This window comes from Ascaphus truei, chromosome 1, assembly GCF_040206685.1.
Source record: "Ascaphus truei isolate aAscTru1 chromosome 1, aAscTru1.hap1, whole genome shotgun sequence".
NCBI lineage: Eukaryota > Metazoa > Chordata > Amphibia > Anura > Ascaphidae > Ascaphus > Ascaphus truei.
The window spans coordinates 249,782,991-249,808,886 of record NC_134483.1 but is presented as its reverse complement, the minus strand read 5'-3'; the positions used below and the strand labels follow the sequence as shown (position 1 = coordinate 249,808,886).

The 25,896-nt window shown below is 52.5% G+C and overlaps 1 protein-coding gene across 4 annotated transcripts in view; it reads right to left on the bottom strand.

Moving 5' to 3' along the window:
* The window catches only part of FRMPD1 (FERM and PDZ domain containing 1), a 418,583-nt gene that overhangs the window by 63,031 nt on the left and 329,656 nt on the right, over positions 1–25,896 (bottom strand). The gene's annotated exons all lie outside the window — the stretch shown is intronic.

The following is a 25,896-nucleotide window of genomic DNA, read 5'->3' as shown; positions in this document are numbered from 1 at the left end:
CCATCTCACCTCTCATTTGCAACTTGGCTTTTTTTCCTACACAGGTGCATCAGCGTAGTTCCGATTTTATATATCTATACAAAAGTGTCTATTATTTTATGAAAAAAGCCTACATTTAGCCTATAATAGTAATAATCCCCTTAGAACAGGGCATTACTGGCCAATAATGCCCTGGCTGGGTTAAAGTCCCTCGGCTTCGCCTCGGGCCTTCAACTTTTCCAACCTGTATTGGCCAGTAATGCCCTGTTCTTCTGGGATTATTTCCTAAGTATTAGAAAGATGACAAGATATATCATAAACTCATTTTTTCAAACTGCAATTAAGTGGATTGATAATTCAGAGGCTCTGAATCTTTCCACCTTTAGAATACGTCTATAATTTTCATCTTGATATTAAAGCTGCAACACTACATTCCCCCTTTATTTAGTTTGTCCCCACTTATTTGTATACAATGTGACAGTGTTACCTAAACTGGCAATCGTTTTGTGCTCCTGTTATAAATCTGAACAATCCTGATTGTTTGATTAACACAGGATCGGATTAAAGGGGGGGTCTGGCGTCTGGCCGAGCACTTCCCCGGGCACCAACTGAAAATGGGCACCGTCCGCCATCACCGCAGGTCACCTCGCCGCCTTCTGCCAATTTAAAATTTCCTGGTGGTGGAGTGCCAGTAGTGATTTGGTCACAGCCATGTGGGCAGACTAAAAATGTGGCCACATTTTAGCCTGCCCAGGGTGCAATAATATCTCAGTCAGGCCCTGGTCTTAGATAATAACCACCTTTCAGTTTGAATCAATCCTTAAGTCAGTACAACTCAGCAGCTACAATGTATCCTGATATTACTAGGGTAACATTATCTATTGTTACAGTCTATAGCTCAAACTGCTGGGAACATGTGCAACAAATTATCCCAAACAGGAAAGTGTTGCAAAGATATTGCACTGCTTGGGAGGTGGGCTAAAACCTGCTATAGAAATCAAAGGATGCTTTATAACTATTTAATAATGGCATTAAGAGTTGAATTTAAAAAAAAAAAAATCACCAATGTCTAATACTACAGAACTGATTTATTTTAATAAAAATATATAAGATTTCATGTTTGGCTGCTTTAACTTTATGATAATTACCAACAAAATATATTGCAGAGACATATTTCAAAGACCTTCAGTATATACAGTAGTTGTGTTAATGTGGTGTGACTTCATGTATCTTTAACCTACAGTAGAGTTATGCATCTTTTTATCAAAGCAAGAGTAAATTGTTCTATAAATTAACTATAGTTGGCACAATAGAGAAATTCTCTTTAAAAATGAAACCCAAAGGGATTTGCATTATTATGTAACATAATTATTCTTCTGCACTTGTGCTCTGTACTATCAATAATGTATAACTGTACAGTATATTGAGTTTCTGCTTTTTAACACGGACCTAAATGGACAGTATTGACAACATATGAGCCAATACAAATATTGATGAGGCACACCGTACATGTTGAAACAATATGGTGGCAGTCACATTCTTTACCTCTAACAGTAGTTAAAGGCATTGTTGGTGCTTGAACAGGATGGTGGGAATCCACTAAACGCCACATGAGATTCAGTATTCAGACATAAATAAAAATGACTAAAATCTCACCCTGATTACGAGAATTCCTTTTAGCAGCTAGCAGGATTGACTGCATACCTACATGTTGTCAATGTCAAATCAGTTTGGAGCACACCTTTTATATTTGGTACTGTTAGTAACAGTATGCACATACAGACGTAGCAGACATCATACCTGCTGGCGTGGAAGCCACACCCCTTTTATGTATTTGTCCTGCCCCTTTTAGGGGTTTTGCCCCGCCCATTTTCTGTGTTCGCCCCCTTTCCCTATGTGGCTAATACATTTACAATGTGTCACGCCTGTATGCCCGCAGACCAAGCTAGACCCCAGTACTGAGGTGGGAACGGTATGATACCACACACCCACAGCAGTGGGAGCAAGCCCGGAGTGTGGTATAGCGTTGCTGGGCCTGTTGGAAGAGTTGTTAGTGTATACTTGCAACGCTTGGGGAATGTCCGTGAGAATAGTCATGTCTGTTTGCCAATGTTCAGGGATCCAGAGGGTAGAGTTGTCAGAAGGCAAGCCAGGTTCTAGGAAGCCAGAGGTCAGCGAAGTCATATGCGTAGCAGGGTTCAAAGGGATACCAGAGAGCAGAGTAGTCCAGGGTAAGCATGGGTCAAAGCCAGGGAAATCCAAAGTAACACAGGAGCAGGTAATCACAGGAGCACAGAGGGAGCACAGCATAGGTCAGGTACACACAGGGAAACAGGAACTATGCAGAGCGAGGAAGATGTGGACAGACAGGGATTATAAAGGAAGGTGCACCAATGACAGAGAGGGGAGGAGTAGAGAGAGAAGTAGGTCTATTTTGATCTGGTTTAAAATTCAGTTGAACAGCAATTCTACTTGTTGCCAAGTAGAACAAAGAAAAACCAGTCAAACAAATATTCAAAAGAAGACCAACAAGTGCACTGTTGAAGTGCACTTAAAACAGAAGGGTTAACTGTAAAGAACCCTTGATGGGGATACCGAGCAGAGCACCCCGCCTAACGCCCACTGGGAGGCAAACTCTGAAACCGTCCCAGTAGGCTCGGCGTACGAGTACTCTGCCCGAATACGGGAGTGCACCAGCGCCCGAAACATGGCCACGATGTTTGTTGGGACCCCCCCCCCCTCCAAAACCTGCTTCCTGGTTTTACAAATGGCTACCTTAGCCAATGCCAGGAGCAGGTTGACCAGGAGATCCCTAGGCTTATCGTTCCGGGACACTGGGCACCCAAAAATAAAAAGATGAGGGGAGAAGTGTAGCCAGAACTGCCGGAGAAGGCTCTTCAAGAAGGAAAAGAGGGGCTGCAATCTGGCGCAACTCAAATAAATGTGATATACGGACTCCCGCTCACCACAAAAGGGACAGTCGGCGGGGGAGTCCGTGAAGTGTGCCAAGTACTCTCCTGTGCTCAGTGCACCGTGGAGGACCCTCCAACTGAAATCCCCGGCGGGACGGGGAACGAAACCTGAATAGAGTTCCTTCCACCGGGGTCTCTCGCCCTCGTTCACAGGAAATACCCGCCTCCAGATAGTATCAGGGCGGGTGACAAGGGTAAGGTAGTGCACTATATGGAGCACTAGAGAATAGAGGACTTTTTTCGGCATGCCGCGGAAACATGCCGGGGACATATCCCCCAACCTGCTGAGGTTTGGGGGAGAGAGGAGCCCGAGGGGGTTGCCGTGGCTTTGGTTCCACGCAAAGATCCGGAGAGCTGAAGTTGATAGGTTTACAAGGCTCTCCGGTCTGCAATACCCCCTCAATGAAGGTGCGTGAGTCGGGGTGGATGGCATCTTTAATCTCCCGGATCAAACGATAAGGGACGCGGGCAGTACGCAGACCCATACTGGGCGCGAGCACCTCTGCCCTAACCCAGTCTCGCCACTCAAAGTCCAGGAGATCCCCGACTCTGGTCACCTGCGCCGGATTAACCGGCGGCAAATAGATGGTGAATCCAACATCCGAGCCCCCACTGCCGGATTATACAGCAGGGGCTCAGCGAGGAAATCAACCCCCACCGCCTGTTCCTTCCTGGTCGCGGAGACTAGTTTCCAGGCCTTAAGTAAGTCCCGGTAGTATGCCGGCAGCTCCGAGAGGTCTCTACCTAAACCCTCGGGCCTGATGATAAACAGTTGCCCGTCATACCTCATATTGCGCAGCTGGCGAAAGAAACTGGTTGACAGCTGGCACCTCTGCGGAGACGGATCTGCGAATAGGTATCTCTGCAGGTATTGGAGGCGGAAAGTGTGTAACTGGGAGCGGACACACACCACTCCCTGTCCACCCTCCTCCAAAGGAAGGCACGCAACTCCCGAAGAGACCCAATGCTTCCCCATCCAGAGAAAATCCATCAACCTCCTCTGGATCTTGTTGATAAATTCGGGGGTCGGATCCATGGCTATCAGCCGGTGCCATAGCTGACTGGCCACCAGCTGGTTGATCACCATAGTTCTTCCCCTGAGGGAAAGCATTCTCGACAGATACACCCAAGACCCCAGACGAGCAATGACTCGTTCCTCAAGATCACTGAAGTTTTCTGGGGCCGGGTTCTCCGCAGCAGACAGGTTGACTCCCAGATATTTGAGAGTATCGCTCCCCCACGAGACATTACGAAACATGGGGGGGGCAAAGAGTCCACCTGTAAGGGACCCACCAAAATGCCGGAGTACTTAGACCAGTTGATCCGAGCAGAAGAGGCCGTGGTGTAGACCACTTGGCACGCTTGCGCCCACTCTAGATCATATAGGTCCTGGGCCACGAGGAGCACGTCATAGGCATAAGCCGAGAGCACTACCCGCATGTCGGGCTCTCGCAGCACCAGCCCGGGCAGCCTCCTCCTCAGTAGGCAGAGGAAGGGCTCAATGGCCAGCGCGTACAGTTGCCCAGACAGGGGGCACCCTTGACGTACTCCCCGACCAAACACAAAAGGTGCCGTCAGGGACCAATTGATCTTCACCAGACACTCTGCAGAGGTGTACAGCATCTGGAGAAAGCTCACAAATTGTGGGCCGAAACTAAACTCCCGCAGGGTCTGCATGAGGTAACGGTGATCCACCCTGTCAAATGCCTTCTCCTGATCTAGGGACAGGAGGGCGAGTGACAGACCAGTCCTCTGCGTGTGATGTAGCAGGTCCCGGACCAGAAAAATGTTGTCATGAATACTCCGGCCCGGGACAGTATAGGACTGGTCGGGGTGAATCACCTCTGCCAGCACTGACTTGAGCCTCAGCGAGAGCGCTTTGGCTACGATCTTATAGTCCATGCTTAGCAGTGAGACCGGTCGCCAGTTAGACATGTGGCGGAGATCCCCCTTCTTCGGCAGCAAAGACAGTATTCCCGCCGACACGAAAGGGGCATCTCACCGGTCTCCAGGGCTTCGGCCAGGACCTCGGTGAAATCAGGTCCCAGCATCTCCCAGAAAAATCAGAAGAACTCCACAGTCAGCCCATCTAGCCCCGGCGTTTTTCCGCGGGACATGAGACTGAGGGCTTCAGAGAGCTCGGCCAGAGTCAAAGGTAACTCAAGCCGCTCCCATCCACCCTCGCCGACCGTGGGAAGCCCCTCCCATAAGACCCTGCATGCGTCTGGCTGGATGGACTCCGGAGAGAAAAGGTCTACGTAGAATTTCCGGGTTCTGTCCAGGATGCTCTCCGGGTCAGTCAGAGGGGTACCGTCCTCTGCTAGCAAGCAGGTAATATGTTTACGGTTTGCCCTATTTTTCTCCAGTGCATAGAAAAGGCGTGACCCGCGACCCATCTCCCGAAGGAAGTGGATGCGGGATCGCACATACGCCCCCCGAGCTCTCCGATCTTCCAAGTCCCGGAGAGCGCACTTCCTCTCCACGTACGCACACTGCAGGTATTGGTCTCCTGCCACATACAGACGCTTCTCGAGATCGAGCACCTCTTCCCTAAGGGCCTCGATCTCAGCATCGCGCCGCCTGCTGGCACCTTTGGTGTACACCTGAGAAACGAGGCGCAGATGAACCTTGCCCATGTCCCACCACTGCTCTAACATGGCAAAGTCTGATCTGCAACCTCTCCAGGCCATCCAAAAGTCTCGGACCGACGTTGCAAACCCCTTGTCTTCCAACAACGTATTGTTGAAGTGCCAATAGGCGGCCGAGGGCGCTGCTGTTAGTAGCGCCACCGTCATGGACGCACAATTGTGGTCCGAAAACCGCGCCAGCCTAATGGTACTGGACTGGGCTCGTGACAGGCTGTGGCTGGATATATACAGCATGTCAATCCGGGACCAGGACATCCGTTCACCCCTAAACACCCTAACATGGGTGAACTCAGTGGATGCCTCGGGATGTTGTTCTCGCCAGACGTCTACCAAGGAGTAGCGGGTGATGACCTCCCGCAAGGCAGATGCAGAACACGGGTGTGGCTCCGGGCCATTCCGGTCTTTCAGAGCCTCGAGGGTGCAGTTGAAATCACCTCCGAGCACCACGTGTTCGTCCGCGTCGACTGTCTCCAGGTATTCAGACATTCTGACAAAGAACTGCCTTCTCAGGGGTCCGGTGGCAGGAGCATGCACGTTCAAGAAATTAAACGTGTAGTCCTCGTGCCGGACCCTGGAACAACAGGCGACATGGAACAACAGTTTTGGCAAGCAGTAGCTCTGGTTGAAAGGACTCAGAGAACAGTGTCACCACCCCACTAGATGACGAAGTGAGGTGGCTGAAAAAGACCTTGCCTCGCCACTCCAGATGCCAGCTGGCTTCAGCCTCTGGAGTGGTATGGGTTTCCTGCAGGAAACTCACAGAATACTTTCCCTTCTGTAAAAAGGAGAGTACCTGGAACCTGCGAAACCCGTCCTTACAGCCATTCACGTTAAGTGTACCGATGCTCAAAGCCATTGGTAATCAGGTGTTTTGCTTTCCACAGGCGCTCAGGGAGCTACACCCCGAGAAGCCTTTATGTGGTCTCGCATCACTTTATGAAATTTCAGGACACGAAGATGGATAGGCCCAGAGATTTTGGCCTTGTGGTTAGCCCTGATGTATACTAAGAGAGAGTGGAGAATGACCGAGGCATCCTTCCACCTTCCAAGGGCCAACTACACCTTCGTGGTTCCGTGTTTGCAGAGGGTATCCTCCAGGAAACCATCTAGCTCATGGGCAGGGATAATGGGGGTCAAAGAGTCCACCGCCTCCGCGGTGCCAGAGGACTCCTCACTGAGCCCTAACTCCCCGAGCTCCTCTTGACTGAAAAACTGAAGACCCCCGCCCCTCTCTGCGGGGGCCTTTCTCAGCCTTAAAGTGGGTCCCCTCCTCGGTGTTTCCAAGAGGGGGTCCACTATATCCTCCACATCCAACCCCGGGGTGGGATGTTCAGGGGTAGCTGGTTGCGGTATGGCGGAGGTAGCGGTCTCCCTAGTGTCCTCGGGGGCCAACGAGGCACACAGTGCCCTCCTGGTCTCCTCTACCACCATCCGAACAAACGGGATGCCACGGGCGTTCGCATTAATCGCGGGAGGGCACTTTTAAGCAAGTACCTCATAGGGAGGGTCCAGCCCAGCAGTCGCCTCCAACAAAGTGCCCGACCAAAACTCCTCACCAGGAGAGCTCACATCTGGCATCTCCCAGATGCAAAATGAAGTGCTCGCTAAAACACCCTCACCCACACCCGCCTCCCCCGCTCCATCCTCCAAACCCACAACCATGGGGGTCAGCCCTAGCCCATCCTCTTCTTCCGGTGACACAAACCGGGGCTCAGCCTCAGGCGTGCCACCCGAAGGTGGCACAGCCGGAGGGGGATCCTGGCCGACCTCCGAGTCCCCGAAGACAACTGTGTCCGGCGTGGCAGATTCACCGAAACACAAGTCCCCGGGGGATGTTCTCCAAATGGGAAGGGTGTTGGAAGGCTCCCCAACGTCCATTTCTAGGAGCAAAGCCTCATGTTGTTGAGCACTTTAATCTTCCACTCCAGGGACGCCGGGTACCTCCTCCTGCATTCCCTCTAGATCTTCGAGGGGGGGGGACTGCATATTTATGGGGTCCGGCTTACACTGGCTAATCCTAATCTGTGGGCCGGACAGGGCCACCTTGTGCAGAATTGATGTTGCATTCCGCTTCGGAGACTTCTGAGGGTGAACGTAATACGGTTCACCCTCCTCGCCCTCCTCAATCACCCTCTTGTTCTTAGTTTTTGCTTTCCTCTTCCTGGGAATTGATTCCCCAAAAAAGGGTATCGCCACCTCCTCAGCGGGAGCATCCCACCGCTTCCCCGCACCCTGTATGGTGCTTACATTGGGGGTAGGGTGCTCCTGGGGGGAGACAGCGACAACCGAGGGTGACTTCTTCAGGGTGACTCTTTTCTTCTCCCTCTTTTTCCTGGGGAGAAGTGCAGACGTCACCGCCTGAGATGGGGCAGCGACATCTCCTGCGGTCCCAGGGGGGCCCCTGGGCCCCTGAGGGCTCCACCGCGGTGGGCGCAGCGGTACACGGTGTCTCCTCCCGGGGGGGGGACAGTGACAACAGAGGGTGTCCGCTCCAGGGCGACCCCCTCACCCTCTCTCCGCTCCCCGGGGAGAGGTGCAGATGTCACTGATCGAGACGGGGCAGCGACATCTCCTGCGGTCCCAGGGGGGACCTGGGCCCTCGAGGGTTTTTCCTTCTCCCTCTGTTCTTTGGGGAGAGGTACAGACGTCACTGTTCGGGATGGGACAGTGACATCTCTTGCGGTTCCTGGAGGGACCTGGGCCCTCGAGGGCCCCGCTGTGGTGGGCACAGCGGCACCGGGTGTCTTGGCAGAGGGAGGGGCAGGTGCAGGAGCTGAAGTGGGATTTCTATTCCCTTTGGGGCAACTCCTACGAGTGTGCCCCAGCTCCTTGCACAAATAACACCTAACCCCCTCCGTGCCATAGAACACAGTGTATTGAATGCCCTCGTAGGGCACCCTAAAGGACCCCTCCACAGATTCTGTGCTCCCCGGCAGCAGCAGCTGTACCTGCCACCTATATGAGAGCACGTGCCTCAGCGCTCTATCCCTGCAGCCCAGTGGAATTTTTGTTATGGGAGATTTAACATCTCCCAGGGCTTGCAGGCGTGGGTGCATGAGGCTGTCTGGGATGAAGGGGGACACATTGGACAGGATGTTGTGCCTAACCCCTCCATGGACTCTATGGGGATGTAGGTCCCCCCTACACTGATGCCTTTCTGCACCAGGGTGTGGGTGGCAGCCAGCGTACGGAGGAAGAGAATGCCCCTCCCATACATCTTGCTGGCCGCCACCACAGCAGAGGGACCCACAACGTCTGCCACAGCCCTCACATAGATCTCCATGTTGAGGCCAGGTGACATTGGGCACCTCACCCCAAGCTTCCTGCTCACACCGGGCGTGGCCCCAGCGTTGTTGTTGCTGGGGTCAACGCCTGCAGCTGCCACCTGCGCCCATGTTGGAACTGGGACTGCAGGGGTTAAACTGACAACAGGAGCCGGGGGAAGTGTGGCCAGGGCACTGGATGTACCAGGCCTAGGGCTGTGGTTATTGATCCTAGGGGCCCCAGTTTTTGGGGTCCAATGTCCAGGTTTGGCCCCCGTTGCTACACTAGTCCTATTCCCCCCAGGCATGATAAAATAAACCTCTAAGTAAGGGGAGGAAATAGTGCTTAGGGAGAGAGATGCAGAGAGGAAACTGTCCCTTTAAGAACCAATTAACTATCTCTGCACAGGGAGGGGAAGAAAAACAGCTTTTTAAAACCTGCTGTAATCTTCTCTTTTCTCCCCTTATTATTTAACTCTCTCTCTTACAAGAAACAACACCACAATATTGAAGGTCTTAAAGTAAGACACAGAGCTCCCAAAAATGCAAATGACAAAAGTAAATCAGGCTGAAATTAAGGTGAAATTAGAAGAAAAAGAAACAACCAGGGGTGGGTGAGATGAGAGGGGTTGAGACTACAGTTTCCAGCCAGCCACAGTGTAGCTTTGCTGGGTTGAATCACTGCAGCCTCTGGGTGAAAACCAAAAACGGTTTTTAAACCTGAAAAAGCACCCAAAACCCTCTAAAAACTCACAGTATTCTCACAGTATACTCCCCCACAGATCCACAGCAAAATATAACAAATAAAGAAAGAATAAAGCTGATTTTTTACCAAATGCCTGGGAGCTCTTCACACACGCTTCTGAGTGAGAAGCTAGAGATAGGTCAGGATGAGAAGAGGAGGAGACAGAAGGAGCAGTCAGGGGAATGGCCTGTGCCGCTTGGGAGGCGGAGACAGGGAGAACCTGATAAGAAGAGTCTGTGCGCGCGCCCCCTGTAAGCTGGGGATGCGCGCGCACAGTGTTGCAACACAGGCGCGGATCGCACAGAGCAGGGGAAGACCGCAGGAGGGGGACGGAGCCAAGTGGAGGGGAACGCCAGCAAAGGCAGAGAGGAGCATGTACGCGCGGCTTCCGTGGGCTGAGGGGGTGCACGCACCGGATGTGCCACCAGGCGCGCGGAACGCCACGCCACGGGCGCCACGCAAGGAGGAGGCAACGGGACGGATGGCACCACAGGGGAAGGAAAAGGAGCTACCGCGGGGGAGAGGGAGCGCGTGAGTATGCGAGACCTGCGGGGAACACGCTGCGGCAAGGGGAGAGAGGTAGAAGATGAAGGAGAGGAGTGGGAAGGAGTAGAAAGGGTACCAGGAGATGGGAGAGAGGGACAAGGAGAGGAAGGAATCTTCTGAGTCATCACAGTATCCCCCCCTTGAGGATCAATCTCCGAGTGATCCAACCACGGCTTGTGGGGGGAATTTCTGGTGAAACTGGGAAAGCAACCTCGGGGCGTGGACGTGATGTGCCGGTACCTAGGAACGTTCCTCAGGACCGTAGCCCTTCCAGTTTACTAAAAACTGAAGTCCTTTTTTGGAGACACGCGAGTCGATGAGAGACTGTATCTCGTACTCCTGTTGACCTAGGGTGGACACTGGACTAGGTCTACGAGAGGGATCTGGGAAATGAGGGCTGGACACAAATTCCTTAAGGAAGGAAACGTGAAAGACTGACGGAATTTTCATTGAGGGGGGAAGCTCGAGGCGATAGTCTACAGGATTAACCTTCTCTAGGGTTTTGAATGGTCCCAAGAATCTAGGAGACAGTTTGTGTGAAGGAGTTTTGAGCCTAATATTTTTGGACGACAGCCAGACCAGATCACCAGGTTTGAACGAAGGATCTTTTTGGCATTGACGATCAGCCTTGGTCTTTTGTTTGGCCACCGCCGACCGTAAAGACTTGAGAATCTTATTCCAGGATTCTTGCAAGTTGGTGATATGAGAGTCGGCTGCAGGAACACCAGAAGGAGAAGGTGAGAGAGGGAGACTACTGGGGTGAAAGCCACAGTTGATAAAGAAAGGAGACTCCTGAGTAGACTCGTTCCTTAAGGAATTAATGGCAAATTCGGCCCATGGTAGGAGATCCACCAAGTTATCTTATGAGTCAGAAATTAAGCATCTTAGATACTGTTCGAGAGTTTGGTTCATCCTTTCAGTTTCACCGTTGGTTTGTGGATGATATCCAGAGGAGAACAAGAGGGAGATACCCAATCTTTGAGAGAATGCTCGCCAGAATTTTGAGATGAACTGGGACCCACGGTCTGAGAAGATAGAAATGGGAACGCCATGCAGCCTGAAGATCTCTTTGGAGAAGATATCCGCCAAGGTGGCCGAGTTGGGAAGACCCTTGAGGGGAATAAAGTGAGCCTGCTTTGAAAATCTATCAACCACGACCAAAATAGTGTTCATCCCTTTGGACACAGGCAGTTCAACGATAAAGTCCATCGAAATGTGTTTCCAGGGTTGTTCAGGAATGGGAAGGGGTAGCAGAAGTCCAGAAGGCTTATGATGGAGGGTTTTACTCTGGGCACATACAGGACAGGCGGAAGTAAAATTGAGAATATCTTGATTCATTTTAGGCCACCAAAAAGTCCGTTTAATGAGATCAGCCATCCTCTTGACGCCTGGATGAGCAACTGCTCTAGAGGAATGACCCCAAAGTAAGACTTTATGGCGGAAACGTGGAGCCGCGTAGAGACGTCCTTCTGGTACCCTGAACTTGCTGGGAATATGTGCTTGTGCCTTGTGGATCTCGTCCAATACATCAAAGTTGTTGGCAGAGACTATGCACTTGGCCGGGAGAATAGGTTCTGAGATTTTTTTAGCCTCGGTCTCAGAGGTAAACTGACGAGAAAGGGCGTCCGCTTTAACATTTTTGGTACCAGGAATATAAGAGATGGTGTAGTTGAAGTGGGAAAAGAAGAGTGACCAGCGAGCCTGGCGGGAGCCCAAGCGATGAGCACCCTCAATAACGAACAAAATTTTGTGGTCAGTGAGAATGGCGATTGGTTCCTTGGAACCCTCTAAAAGATATCTCCATTCCTGGAGAGCCAACATAATGGCCAAAAGTTCACGATTACCGACATCATAATTCTTTTCTGCTGCTGAAAATTTCCGTGAAAAAAAACCACAGGGATGGAGTTTCTCTTGGGGAGAAGTCCTCTGGGAAAGAACTGTGCCAGCTCCTACGTCTGAGGCGTCAACCTCCAAAGTAAAGGGGAGGGAGGTATCCGGATGAAGGATGGGGGCAGACACGAACGCCTTCTTCAGAGTCTCAAAGGCTGTGATGGCCTCTGGTGACCAGGATGAGACGTCGGTGCCCTTTTTGGTCAAGGCGGTGATGGGAAGGGCAATGGAAGAAATTGTTTTGATAAACTTCCTTTAATAATTAGCGAAGCCAAGAAAACGTTGCACAGCCTTGAGCGAATTAGGGAGTGGCCAGTCGAGAACCACCTTCAGCTTCTCTGGGTCCATGGAGAAACCTTGGCTGGAGATGATATAGCCTTGAAGGCCTAGGAAGCCTGGTGAAACAAACACTACTCCATTTTGTCGTAAAGACGGTTAGAACGAAGTCTGGAGAGCACAAGTTTGGTATGTTGAATGTGTTCCTCCAGATTTTTAGAAAAAATAAGGATGTCGTCTAGATAGACAATCACAAAAGTTCCCAAAACGCCACGGAAGATGTCGTTCATAAATTCCTGAAACACGGCCGGGGCGTTACACAGCCCAAAGGGCATAACAAGGTTTTCATAGTGTCCAGAACGTGTGTTAAATGCTGTTTTCCACTCGTCTCCCTCAAGTCAAGTTTTGAAAAAATAGAGGCCCCTTGGAGTCGATCGAACAGTTCAGAAATGAGTGGAAGCGGATACCTGTTTTTCACCGTGATCTTATTGAGTCCGCGGAAGTCTATGCATGGCCTTAGTGATCCATCCTTCTTCTTCACAAAAAAAACCCAGCACCGGCAGGAGAGGTGGAGTTGCGGATGAAGCCCTATTCCAGGTTCTCTTGAATATAAGTAGTCATGGCCTCCGTCTCCGGGATGGAGAGTGGGTAATACTTAGACTTCGGCAGAACCGTCCCAGGAATGAGGTCGTATGGGCGATGAGGAGGGAGGACCTCTGCTTGTACCTTGTTGAACACGTCCAGGTACTCATGGTACACGGCAGGCAGGGACGAACGATCGGCAGGTACGGAGTCCAGACCAGCAAGCACAACCACGGGAGGATCCGCTGGCGTAATATCTGCGGACGAGGGCCACTGGATAGGAATGGTACCGGACCAATCAATGCGCGGATTGTGGAGTTGAAGCCAAGGCAATCCTAATATAATTTGTACGGAAGGGGACTGGAAAACGTCAAAGACAATTACCTCCTTGTGACCATCAGCCAGGGTCAAAGTAAGAGGAATAGACTCCCAGATGAGGAAAGCCGGCTGGAGTGGTCGTCCATCGATGGCCTCAAGGCCAACTGGGCTCTTCCTTCTGACCATGGGGATGGATTTTCCACTGCAAACTGCTGGTCCAGGAAATTACCGCCCGATCCGGAATCGATGAATGCTTCGACCTTTACGACAAGATTGGGACCCTCCAGCGTGGCTGGTAGTGTCAGCTTCTTTGGGAGAGCTTTGGAAGGAGAGGGGGTTAGGAGAGACAGTACCCAGTAGAAGCCCCTCTACCTTTACTGGGTGTGCCCGTTTCCCGGCTTCAAGGGACAATTCTGGAGACGATGTTCCGAGGAAGCACAGTAGAAACACAGCCTGTTCTGGCGCCGCCGCGCTCTCTCGGTTGCCTGGAGTTGTTGACTGCCAACCTGCATAGGTTCCGAGGCCTCCAGGGCCAGGAGAGGAGTAGCGATTGGCCTGTGAGAAACGACAGAGGGAGAAGAACGGGAACATTGTTTCTCGTGTTGTCGCTCCTGCGTGCGCTGATCCATGTGTACGCTCAGGGTGATGAGTTCCTCCAGGGACGTAGGTCGGGCGTGAGTAGCCAGATCGTCTTTCAACGTATCTGAGAGTCCGTGCCAGTATGCAGCTGCGAGCGCCTTATCATTCCATTGGACCTCGGCGGCCAGCGTACGGAACACGATGGCGTATTTGGCAGCTGAATTTCGACCCTGAGAAACATGGAAGAGGGAGAAGGCAGCTGTCTCGTGCCGTGCAGGGGTATCAAACACAAGTTGACATTCACGTCTGAATAAAGTATAATCTTGCGTTATTTCGCTTCCACGCTCCCATAGGGGAGAGGCCCAGGCAAGGGCGTCTCCAGTGAGTAGGGCGTAAATATAAGCAATCTTAGCACAGCCAGTAGGAAACAGAGAGGGAGACATTTTGAACTGCACCTCACATTGGTTTAAGAACCCGCGGCAGTTGAGGGGGTTCCCGTCATAACAATTCGGAGAGGGAATCCGTGGGCCAGGGCTGGCGTAGGTATTGGCCATTGTTGGCGCAGAAGCCGTAGAACCCTCCTGACGGGTGAAGGTGGCTAATTGCTGGGAAACAGTGGACACCTGATCGCTAACAAAGCATAAAGCCTCTATGGTAATACTGCACCGACACACTTTATTCGAGCAAATACCCAGTATGTACCTGGCAGATACATGGAATGCGCCGCTCCTCACCTCTGACAAGCCCCGTTGCGTTTGCCTTCCCAGCCTGGGTTCATGCCTGGCTGATGGGCGGCTGATCTGTTAAATGATAATGATTAGGATTTAATAGGCTGCAATGCTTCGCGTGTCTACCAGATGGCATAAATTCATGAATTGTAATGCAGTATATATATATATACTGTGCAGTATTGCAGCCAGCGGGAATAAAATGCTTCAATCCCTGCTTGGAAAATACCTCAATGCACTCGGGCAGAAAACAGTCACAAACCTCAATACACCCGGGTATACCCGAATTCGTGGGACTAGCCGAGCTCGAATAAAGTGTGTCGCCAGTGTACTTGTACCCACCTCAGGGGGGGTCTGCGTTTGTTGGGCTCTGCATAATGTCACACCTGTATGCCTGCAGACCAAGCTAGACCCCAGTACTGAGGTGGGAACGGTATGATACCACACACCCACAGCAGTGGGAGCAAGCCCGGAGTGTGGTATAGTGTTGCTGGGCCTGTTGGAAGAGTTGTTAGTGTATACTTGCAACGCTTGGGGAATGTCCGTGAGAATAGTCGTGTCCGTTTGCCAATGTTCAGGGATCCAGAGGGTAGAGTTGTCAGAGGGCAAGCCAGGTCCTAGGAAGCCAGAGGTCAGCAGAGTCGTATGAGTAGCAGGGTTCAAAGGGATACCAGAGAGCAGAGTAGTCCAGGGTAAGCAGGGGTCAAAGTCAGGGAAATCCAAAGTAACACAGGAGCAGGTAATCACAGGACCACAGAGGGAGCACAGCATAGGTCAGGTACACACAGAGAAACAGGAACTATGCAGAGCGAGGAAGAGGTGGACAGACAGGGATTATAAAGGAAGGTGCACCAATGACAGAGAGGGGAGGAGTAGAGAGAGAAGTGGGTCTATTTTGATCTGGTTTGAAACTGATTGGCCGGCGAAGTTAAACAGCAATTCTACTTGTTGCCAAGTAGAACAAAAGATAAACCAGTCAAACAAAAATTAAATGAACCCAACAAGTGCACTGATGAAGTGCACTTAAAACAGAAGGGCTAAATCTAAAGAACCCTTGATGGGGGATACCGAGCAAAGCACCCCGCCTAACGCCCACTGGGAGGCAAACTCTGAAACCGTCCCAGTAGACTCGGCGTACGAGTACTCTGCCCGAATACGGGAGTGCACCAGCGCCCGAAACATGGCCACGATGTTTGTTGGGACCCCCCCCCCTCCAAACACTGCTTCCTGGTTTTACAAATGGCTACCTTAGCCAATGCCAGGAGCAGGTTGACCAGGAGATCCCTAGGCTTATTGTTCCGGGACACTGGGCAACCAAAAATAAAAAGATGATGGGAGAAGTGTAGCCAGAACCGCAGGAGAAGGCTCCTCAAGAAGGAAAAGAGGGGTTGCAGTCTGGCGCAACTCGAATAAATGTGATACACGGACTCCCGCTCGCCACAGAAGGGAACAAAAAAAGTAACAAAAAAAGTAACAAAAAAAAAAAAAAAAAGGAACAAAAAAAGTTGGAGCGCAGAGAGAAAAAAAGTGGTATTAGACAAAATCACTTTATTGGGTAAAATAACATCTAAAACTTACAATCAGTAAAAGCTGCATCGCCCGTGGGGTTCCCAAGCCAGTCCTCACTAACACTGCCTCCCTCGGCAGTGCCCTACTGCGAGTCGCTACCCTGCTACAACCCGGAAGAGGAAGTCCAATGCTGGGCTCTCTCACGAGATCGCGAGATCGCTGTTCGGGAAGTGCTGGCTCTGGCTGGATATTAAAAATGAATGAACCCCTGTAGGCTATAGGTACCACTCTCCAAGACCGAGTCTGTACCCTATATTCTATGCAACCCCTCAACGCGTTTCGCGCGATCTTGCGCTTCGTCAGGAGGTAGTATACATCTCTGGGGGCTGCCTTATATAGGCCACCCCTCCCCTAATCATGCTAAATCTCTTACACATGTGCATACTTGTTACAATGAATAATTAATGATCCTGTGATTAAACAATTACTTTCAACATGACATACATAAAAACAATCCACTATTATCTTATACATTATATTTAAAACCTGTCTCACCCATCTTAAAAGAAAAATAATAATTTTTTCTAAAACATTTCATTCAAATTACTGTAAAAGTTCCTTAAAATACTACTTAACTTGTACTTAGATCCTTAGATCATTCACTTGCTAATCTGCATATTGCCTACTCTAATGAAACTTAGTCTAGTTGCAGATCCCTTATTGGGAAGTTAATAGTTAATATATAAATATCTGTATCCTCTTTCCCCTATTTAAAAATTAATTAAAAAATATATATATATATACCAACTAAGATTTAAAAACTGTTAAATCTAAAACCCATATTTTACTTGTTATGAAATTAGAATCCATATAGCTATCTAAGGAAGGGATTTAACTCTATCATTTCGTTCAGACCATCAGGCATTTTGCTTTTAAGTGTATATATCCAAAATTGTTCGCGTTGGAGTAACTTTTGATCTCTATTTCCTTTTCTAATGTCTTTTTGGACTATCTCTAAACCTCTAAACCTTAGACCTTCCGGTAACCCATTGTGGTAATGTAAGAAGTGCAGGGACAAATTGTGTACTTTTTTGCCATTTTCCACATTACGTTTGGCGTTTCTAATACCGTTAACATGTTCGCCAATTCGTACTTTAAGTGGTCTTATAGTTTTTCCAACGTAACATTTGTTGCATGGACATGTGATAATGTAAACTATAAAATTGGTTTGGCACAGAAGGGACAGGCGGCGGGGGAGTCCGTGAAGTGTGCCAAGTATTGTCCTGTGCTCAGTGCGCCGTGGAGAAACCCTCCAACTCAAATCACCGGCGGGACAGGGAACCAAGGATGAATACAGTTCCTTCCATCGGGGTCTCTCGCCCTCATTCGCAGGGAATACCCGCCTCCAGATAGTATCTGGGCGGGTGACAAGGGTGAGGTAATGCACTATATGGAGCACTAGAGAATACATGTCTTTCTCGGCATGCCGCGGAAACATGCCGGGGACATATCCCCCAACCTGCTGAGGTTGGGGGAAAGAGGAGCCAGAGGGGGTTGCCGTGGTTTGGGTTCCACGCAAAGATCCGGAGAGCTAGGGTTGAAAGGTTGACAATGCTCTCCGGTCTGCAATACCCCCTCAATGAAGGTGCGTGAGTCGGGGTGGATGGCATCTTTAATCTCCCGGATCAAACGATGAGGGACGCGGGCAGTACGCAGACCCATACGGGGCACGAGCACCTCTTCCCTAACCCAGTCTCGCCGCTCAAAGTCCAGGAGATCCCTGACTCTGGTCACCTGCGCCAGGATTAGCTGGCGGCAAATAGAGGGTGAATCCAACATCCGAGCCCCCACTGCCGGATTATACAGCAGGGGCTCGGCGAGGAAATCAACCCCCACGGCCTGTTCCTTCCAGGTCGCGGAGACCAGTTTCCAGGCCTTAAGTAAGTCCCGGTAGTATGCCGGCAGCACCGAGAGGTCTCTACCTAAACCCTCGGGCCTGATGATAAACAGTTGCCGGTCATACCTCATATTGCGCAGCTGGCGAAAGAAACTGATCGCCAGCTGGCACCACTGCGGAGACGGATCAGCGAATAGGTATCTCTGCAGGTATTTGAGGCGGAAAGTTTGAAACTGGGAGCGGACACACACCACTCCCTGTCCACCCTCCTCCAAGGGGAGACAGGCAACTCCCGCAGAGACCCAATGCTTCCCCATCCAGAGAAAATCCATCAACTTCCTCTGGATCTTGTTGATAAATTCGGGGGTTGGACCCATGGCTATCAGCCGGTGCCATATCTGACTGGCCACCAGCTGGTTAATCACCAGGGTTCTTCCCCTGAGGGAAAGCATTCTCGACAGATACACCCATGACCCCAGACGAGCAATGACCCGTTCTTCAAGATCACTGAAGTTTTCCGGGGCCGGGTTCTCCGCAGCAGACAAGTAGACTCCCAGGTACTTGAGAGTATCGCTATCCCACGAGACATTCCGAAACGCGGGGGGCAAGGAGTCCACCTGTAAGGGACCCACCAGAATGCCGGAGCACTTGGACCAGTTGATCTGAGCAGAAGAGACCGTGGTGTAGACCTCTTGGCACGCTTGTGCTCGCTCTAGATCATCTAGGTCCTGGGCCACGAGGAGCACGTCATCGGCATAAGCCGACAGGACTACCCGCATGTTGGGCTCCCGCAGTACCAGCCCGGTGAGCCTCCTCCTCAGTAGGCAGAGGAAGGGCTCAATGGCCAGCGCATACAGTTGCCCAGACAGGGGGCACCCTTGACGTACTCCCCGACCAAACACAAAAGGTGCCTTCAGGGACCAGTTGATCTTCACCAGACACTCTGCAGAGGTGTACAGCATCTGGAGAAAGCCCACAAATTGTGGGCCGAAGCCAAACGCCTGTAGGGTCTGCATAAGGTAACAGTGATCCACTCTGTCAAATGCCTTCTCTTGATCTAGGGACAGGAAGGCGAGTGATAGACCAGTCCTCTGTGCGTAGTGCATCAGGTCCCGGACCAGAAAGATGTTGTCATGAATACTCCTGCCCGGGACAGTATAGTACTGGTCGTGGTGAATCACCTCTGCCAGCACAGACTTGAGTCTCAGCGAAAGCGCTTTGGCTACGATCTTATAGTCCGTGCTGAGCAGTGAGACCGGTCGCCAGTTAGAGATCTGGCGGAGATCTCCCTTCTTCGGCAGCAGAGACAGTATTGCCCGTCGACACGAAAGGGGCATCTCACCGGTCTCCAGGGCTTTGGCTATGACCTCGGTGAAATCAGGTCCCAGCATCTCCCAGAAAAACCGGAAGAACTCCACAGTCAGCCCGTCTAGCCCCGGCGTTTTTCCGCGGGACATGAGATTGAGGGCTTCAGAGAGCTCGGCCAGAGTCAATGGTAACTCAAGCCGCTCCCTTCCATCCTCACCGACCGTGGGAAGCCCCTCCCATAAGACCCTGCATGCGTCTGGCTGGATGGACTCCGGAGAGAAAAGATTTACATAGAATCTCCGGGTTCTGTCCCGGATGCTCTCCGGGTAAGCCAGAGGGGTACCGTCCTGTGCCAACAAGCAGGTGATATGTCTACGGTTTCCCCTCTTTTTCTCCAGCGCATAGAAGAGGCGCGACCCGCGATCCATCTCCCGAAGGAAGTGGATGCGGGATCGCACATACCACCCCCGAGCTCTCCGATCTTCCAAGTCCCGGAGAGCGCACTTCCTCTCCACGTACATACTCTGCAGGTATTGGTCTCCTGCCACAGACAGCCGCTTCTCGAGATCGAGCACCTCCTCCCTGAGGGCCTCGGTCTCAGCATCGCGCCGCCCGCTGGCACCTCTGGTGTACTCCTGACACACGAGGCGCAGATGAACCTTGCCCACGTCCCACCACTGCACTAACGTGGCAAAGTCTGACCTGCAACCTCTCCAGGCCATCCAAAAGTCTCGGACCAACGTCGCAAACCCCTTGTCCTCCAACAATGTATTGTTGAAGTGCCTTTATGCGGCCGAGGGTGCTGCAGGTAGCAGCGTCACCGTCACGGACGCACAATTGTGGTCCGAAAACGGCGCCAGCCTAATGGCACTGGACTGGGCTCTTGACAGGCTGTGGCTGGAAATATACAACCTGTCGATCCGGGACTAGGACATCCGTTCACCCCTAAACACACTAACATGGGCGAACTCAGTGGATGCCTCAGGATGTTGTTCTCGCCAGACGTCTACCAAGGAGTAGCGGGTAATGACCTCCCGCAAGGCCGACGCAGAACACGGGTGTGGCTCCGGACCATTCCGGTCTTTCTGAGCCTCGAGGGTACAGTTAAAATCACCCCCGAGCACCACGTATTCGTCCGCGTCGACTGTCTCCCGGTATTCAGACATTCTGACGAAGAACTGCCTTCTCAGGGGTCCGGTGGCAGGAGCATACACGTTCAGGAAAGTAAACATGTAGTCCTCGTGCCAAACCCTGAGATGCAACAGGCGACCTGGAACAACAACTCTGGCAAGCAGCAGCTCTGGTTGAAAGGACTCAGAGAACAGGGTCACCACCCCACTAGATGACGAAGTGAGGTGGCTGAAAAAGACCTTGCCTCGCCACTCCAAATGCCAGCTGGCTTCAGCCTCTGGAGTGGTATGGGTTTCCTGCAGAAAGCTCACAGAATACTTTCCCTTCTGTAAAAAGGAGAGTACCTGGAACCTGCGAAACCCGTCCTTACAGCCATTCACGTTAAGCGTACCGATGCTCAAAGCCATTGGTAGTCAAGAGTTTTGCTTTCCAGAGGCGCTCAGGGTGCTACATCCAGAGAAGCCTTTATGTGGTCTCGCATCAATTTATGAAATTTCAGGACACGAAGATGGATAGGCCCAGAGATTTTGGCCTTGTGGTTAGCCCTGATGTATACTAAGAGAGAGTGGAGAATTACCGAGGCATCCTTCCACCTTCCAAGGGCCAACTGCACCTTCGTTGTTCCGTGTTTGCAGAGGGTATCCTCCAGGAAACCATCTAGCTCGTGGGCAGAGATAATGGGGGTCAAAGAGTCCACCGCCTCCGCGGTGCCAGAGGACTCCTCACTGAGCCCCAACTCCCCGAGCTCCTCTTGACTGAAAAACTGAAGATCCCCGCCCTTCCCTGCGGGGGCCTTTCTCAGCCTTAGAGTGGGTCCCCTCCTCGGTGTTTCCACGAGGGGGTCCACTATATCCTCCACATCCAACTCCGGGGTGGAATGTTCAGGGGTAGCTGGTGGCGGTATGGCGGAGGTAGCGGTCTCCCTAGTGTCCTCGGGGGCCAACGAGGCACACAGTGCCCTCCTGGTCTCCTCTACCACCATGCGAACAAACGGGATGCCACGGGCGTTCGCATTAATCGCGGGAGGGCACTTTTCAGCAAGTACCTCATAGGGAGTGTCCAGCCCAGCAGTCGCATCCAACAAAGTGCCCGACCAAAACTCCTCACCAGGAGAGCTCACATCTGGCATCTCCGAGATGCAAAAAGAAGTGCTCGCTAAAACACCCTCAGCCACACCCGCCTCCCCCGCTCCACCCTCCAAACCCCCAACCACGGGGGTCAGCCCTAGCCCATCCCCTTCTTCCGGTGACACAAACCGGGGCTCAGCCTCAGGTGTGCCACCCGAAGGTGGCACAGCCGGAGGGGGATCCTGGCCGACCTCCGGGTCCCCGAAGACAACTGCGTCCGGCGCGGCAGATTCACCGAAACACAGGTCCCCGGGGGATGTTCTCCAACTGGGAGGGGTGTTGGACTTTTCCCCAACGTTTATATCTAGAGGCAAGGCCTTATGTTGTTGTTCACTTTGGCCTTCCACCCCAGAGACGTCGGGTACCTCCTCCTGCATTCCCTCTAGATCTTCGAGGGTGGGGGGTTGTAAAATTATGAGATCCGGCTCACACTGGCTAATCCTAACCAGTGGGCCGGATGGAGCCACCTTGTGCGGAACTGATGTTTCGTTCCGCTTCAGAGACATCCGAGGGTGAACGTAATACGGTTCACCCTCCTCAACCTCCTCAATCACCCTCTTGTTTTTTGTTTTAAAATGCTTCTTCCTGGGGGGTGATTCCCCAGGAGAGGGTGCCACTACTTCCATATCAGGAGCTTCCTCCCGTTCCCCCGCAGCCTGTACGGTGCTTACATTGGGGGTAAGGTGTTTTTTGGGGGGGGGACAGCAACAACAGAGGGTGACTGTTGTGGGGTGACTTTTTTTTTCTCCCTCTTTTTTTGGGGGAGAGGTTCAGATGTCACTGTTTGAGTTGGGGCAGTGACATCTTCTGCGGTCCCAAGGGGGGCCTGGGCCCTCAAGGGCTTTTCCTTCTCCCTCTTTCTTTGGGGGAGAGGTGTAGACGTTACTGTCCGAGATGGGGCAGCGACATCTCCTGCGGTCCCAGAGGGGGCCTGGGCCCCCGAGGGCTCCGCCGCGGTGGGCGCAGCGGCACAGGGTGTTTCCTCCTGGGGGGAAACAGCAATAACAGAGGGTGGCCGCTCCATGGCAACCCCCTCTCCTTCCCTCCGCTCTCCAGGGAGAGGTGCAGAAGTCACTGTTCCAGATGGGACAGCGACATCTCTTGTGGTCCCAGGGGGGACCTGGGCCCTCGAGGGCCCCGCTGTGGTAGGTACAGTGGTACCAGGTGTCTTGGCAGAGGGAGGGGCGGGTGCAGGACTTGGGATAGGTCCTCGGTTCCCTTTGGGGCAACTCCTGCGAGTATGCCCCAGTTCCTTGCACAAATAGCACCTTACCCGCTCCGTGCTATAGTACACGGTGTATGTTATGCCCTCGTAGGGCACCCCAAAAAAACCCTCCCCAGATTCTGTGCTCCCCGGCAGCAGCACTTGTACCTGCCGCCTAAAAGAGAGCACGTGCCTCAGCGCTCTATCCCTGCAGCCCAGCGGAATTTTTGTTATGGGAGATTTAATATCTCCCAGGGCTTTCAGGCGTGGGTGCATGAGGCTGTCTGGGATGAAGGAGGACACATTGGACAGGATGATTTTTGTGCCTAACCCCTCCATGGGTTCTATGGGGATGTAGGTCCCCCCTACACTGATGCCTTTCTGCACCAGGGTGTGGGTGGCAGCCAGCGTACGGAGGAAGAAAATGCCCCTCCCATACATCTTGCTGGCCGCCACCACAGCAGAGGAACCCACAACGTCTGCCACAGCCCTCACATAGATCTCCATGTTAAGGCCAGGTGACATTGGGCACCTCACCCCAAGCTTCCTGCTCACACCGGGCGTGGCCCCAGCGTTGTTGTTGCTGGGGTCAACGCCTGCAGCTGCCACCTGCGCCCATGTTGGAACTGGGACTGCAGGAGTTAAACTGACAACAGGAGCCGGGGAAGGTGTGGCCAGGGCACTGGATGTACCAGCCTCGGGATGTGGTTATTGATCCTAGGGGCCCCAGTTTTTGGAGTCTGATGTCCAAGTGTGGCCCCCGTTGCTGCACTAGTCCTATTCCCCCCAGGCATGATAAAATAAGCTTCTAAGTAAGGGGAGGAAATAGTGCTTAGGGAGAGAGATGCAGAGAGGAAAACTGTCCCTTTAAGAACCAATTAACTATCTCTGCACAGCGAGGGGAAGAAAAACAGCTTTTTAAAAACCTGCTGTAATCTTCTCTTTTCTCCCCTTATTATTTAACTCTCTCTCTTACAAGAAACCACACCACAATATTGAAGGTCTTAAGGTAAGACACAGAGCTCCCAAAAATGCAAATGACAAAAGGAAACCAGGCTTAAAAATAAGGTGAAAATTGAAGAAAATAAACAACCAGGGGTAGGTGAGATGAGAGGGGTTGAGACTGCAGTTTCCAGCCAGCCACAGTGTAGCTTTGCTGGGTTAAACCACTGCAGCCTCTGGGTGAAAAACAAAAACGTTTTTTTAAACCTGAATATACACCCAAAACCCTCTGCCAAACTCACAGTATACTCCCAGTATACTCCCCCACAGATCCACAGCAAAATATAACAAATAAAGAAAGAATAAAGCTGATTCCTTACCAAATGCCTGGGAGCTCTTCACACACGCTTCTGAGTGAGAAGCAAGAGATAGGCCAGGGAGAGAAGAGGAGGAGACAGAAGGAGCAGTCAGGGGAATGGCCTGTACAGCTTGGGAGGCGGAGACAGGGAGAACCTGATAAGAAGAGTCTGTGCGCGCGCCCCCTGTAAGCTGGGGATGCGCGCGCACAGGTTGCAACACAGGCGCGGACCGCACGGAGCAGGGGAAGACCGCAGGAGGGGGACGGAGCCAAGAGGAGGGGAACGCGCACGAGGCCTGTGCCCGCGCGATGGCCAGCAAAGGCAGAGAGGAGCATGTACGCGCGTCCTCCGTGGGCGGAGGGGGTGCACACACCGGACGCGCCACCAGGCGCGTGAAACGCTGCGCCACGGGTGCCACACAAGGAGGAGGCAACGGGACGGACGGCACCACAGGGGAATATAAAGGAGCTACCGCGGGGGAGAGGGAGCTCGTGAGTATGCGAGACCTGCGGGGATCATGCTGCGGCAAGGGGAGAGAGGTAGAAGATGAAGGAGAGGAGTGGGAAGGAGTAGAAAGGGTACCAGGAGATGGGAGAGAGGGACAAGGAGAGGAAGGAATCTCCTGAGTTGTCACACAATGGCAGTTGCTCTCCCTGGTGCATTGTGTGTGTCCTGCTGCTTCGCGCCAGCGGGAGCAATAATAGCTGCTACAACTTTAGGCTGCGGCCCCGCTGCTGCTGAGCTCGCTCATGCTTGGAGAGCGGTGATGTCACCAGCTCACCAAGCATAAGCGATCGTTGTCCTGCAACATTTTTAGAGCAGGAGCGGGGGGGCGGGGGGGGGGGGGTGTCATTGGCTGTATAGGGGCTTTCTGTGTTTCTGTGTATATCTCTCTCTCTCTCCCCTCCCCTCATCTCATCTCTTTCCCCCCATTTGCTCTCTCTTTCTCTCTCCCAACAATTGCTCTCTCTCTCTCTCCCCCCATTGCTCTCTCTCCCCCCCATTGCTCGCTCTCTCCCCCCTTGCGCTCTCTCTCTCCCTCCCTGCGCTCTCTCTCCCCCCCTGCGCTATCTCTCTCCCACTCCCCCTGCGCTCTCTCTCCCCGCCCCCCCTGCACTCTCTCACTCCCCCCCTGCGTGCTCTCTCCCGGCCACCCCCCCTCTCTCCCACCCCCCCTGCACTCTCTCCCCCGCCCCCTTGCACTCTCTCACCCCGCCCCCCCTGCACGCTCTTTTCCCCCCCTACGCTCTCTCTCCCCTGCCCCACCTCGCGCTCTCTCTCCCGGTCCCCCTCTCTCCTCTCTTACTTTCTCTCCCCTCTCTCTCACACTTCTCCCCCTCTCTCTCCCTTCTCCCCCCTCTCTCTCCCTTCTCCCCCTCTCTCTCCCTTCTCCCCCCTCACTCTCCCCCTTCTCCCCCCCTCTCCCTCCCTTCTCCCCCCCTCTCTCCCTTCTCCCCCCCTCTCTCTCTCTCCCTCCCTCCTCCCCTCTCTCTTTCCCTTCTCCCCCTCTCTATTTCCCTTATCCCCCCTCTCTCTTTTTCTTTTCCTTCTCCCCCCCTTCTCTCTTTCTCTCTCCCTTCTTCTCCCCCCCTTCTCTCTTTCTCTCTCCCTTCTCCCCCCCTTCTCTCTTTCTCTCTCCCTTCTCACCCCACCACACCACTCTGTTTGCCCCCCCACCACCAGTACATTTGCCCCCCTCTCAGTCCGGTTGCCCCCCCTCTCAGTCCGTTTGCCCCCCTCTCAGTCCGTTTGCCCCCCCTTTTCACTTCTCTCTGCTGAATTCAGTATTTGTGTTGTGTGTGTGTCAGGAGAGTAGAACACACCCTCTCACTTCCCAATAGTCAGAGCAGGGTCATGTGACCCTGCTCTCAGCACGAAAGTATCTCTCCCTTG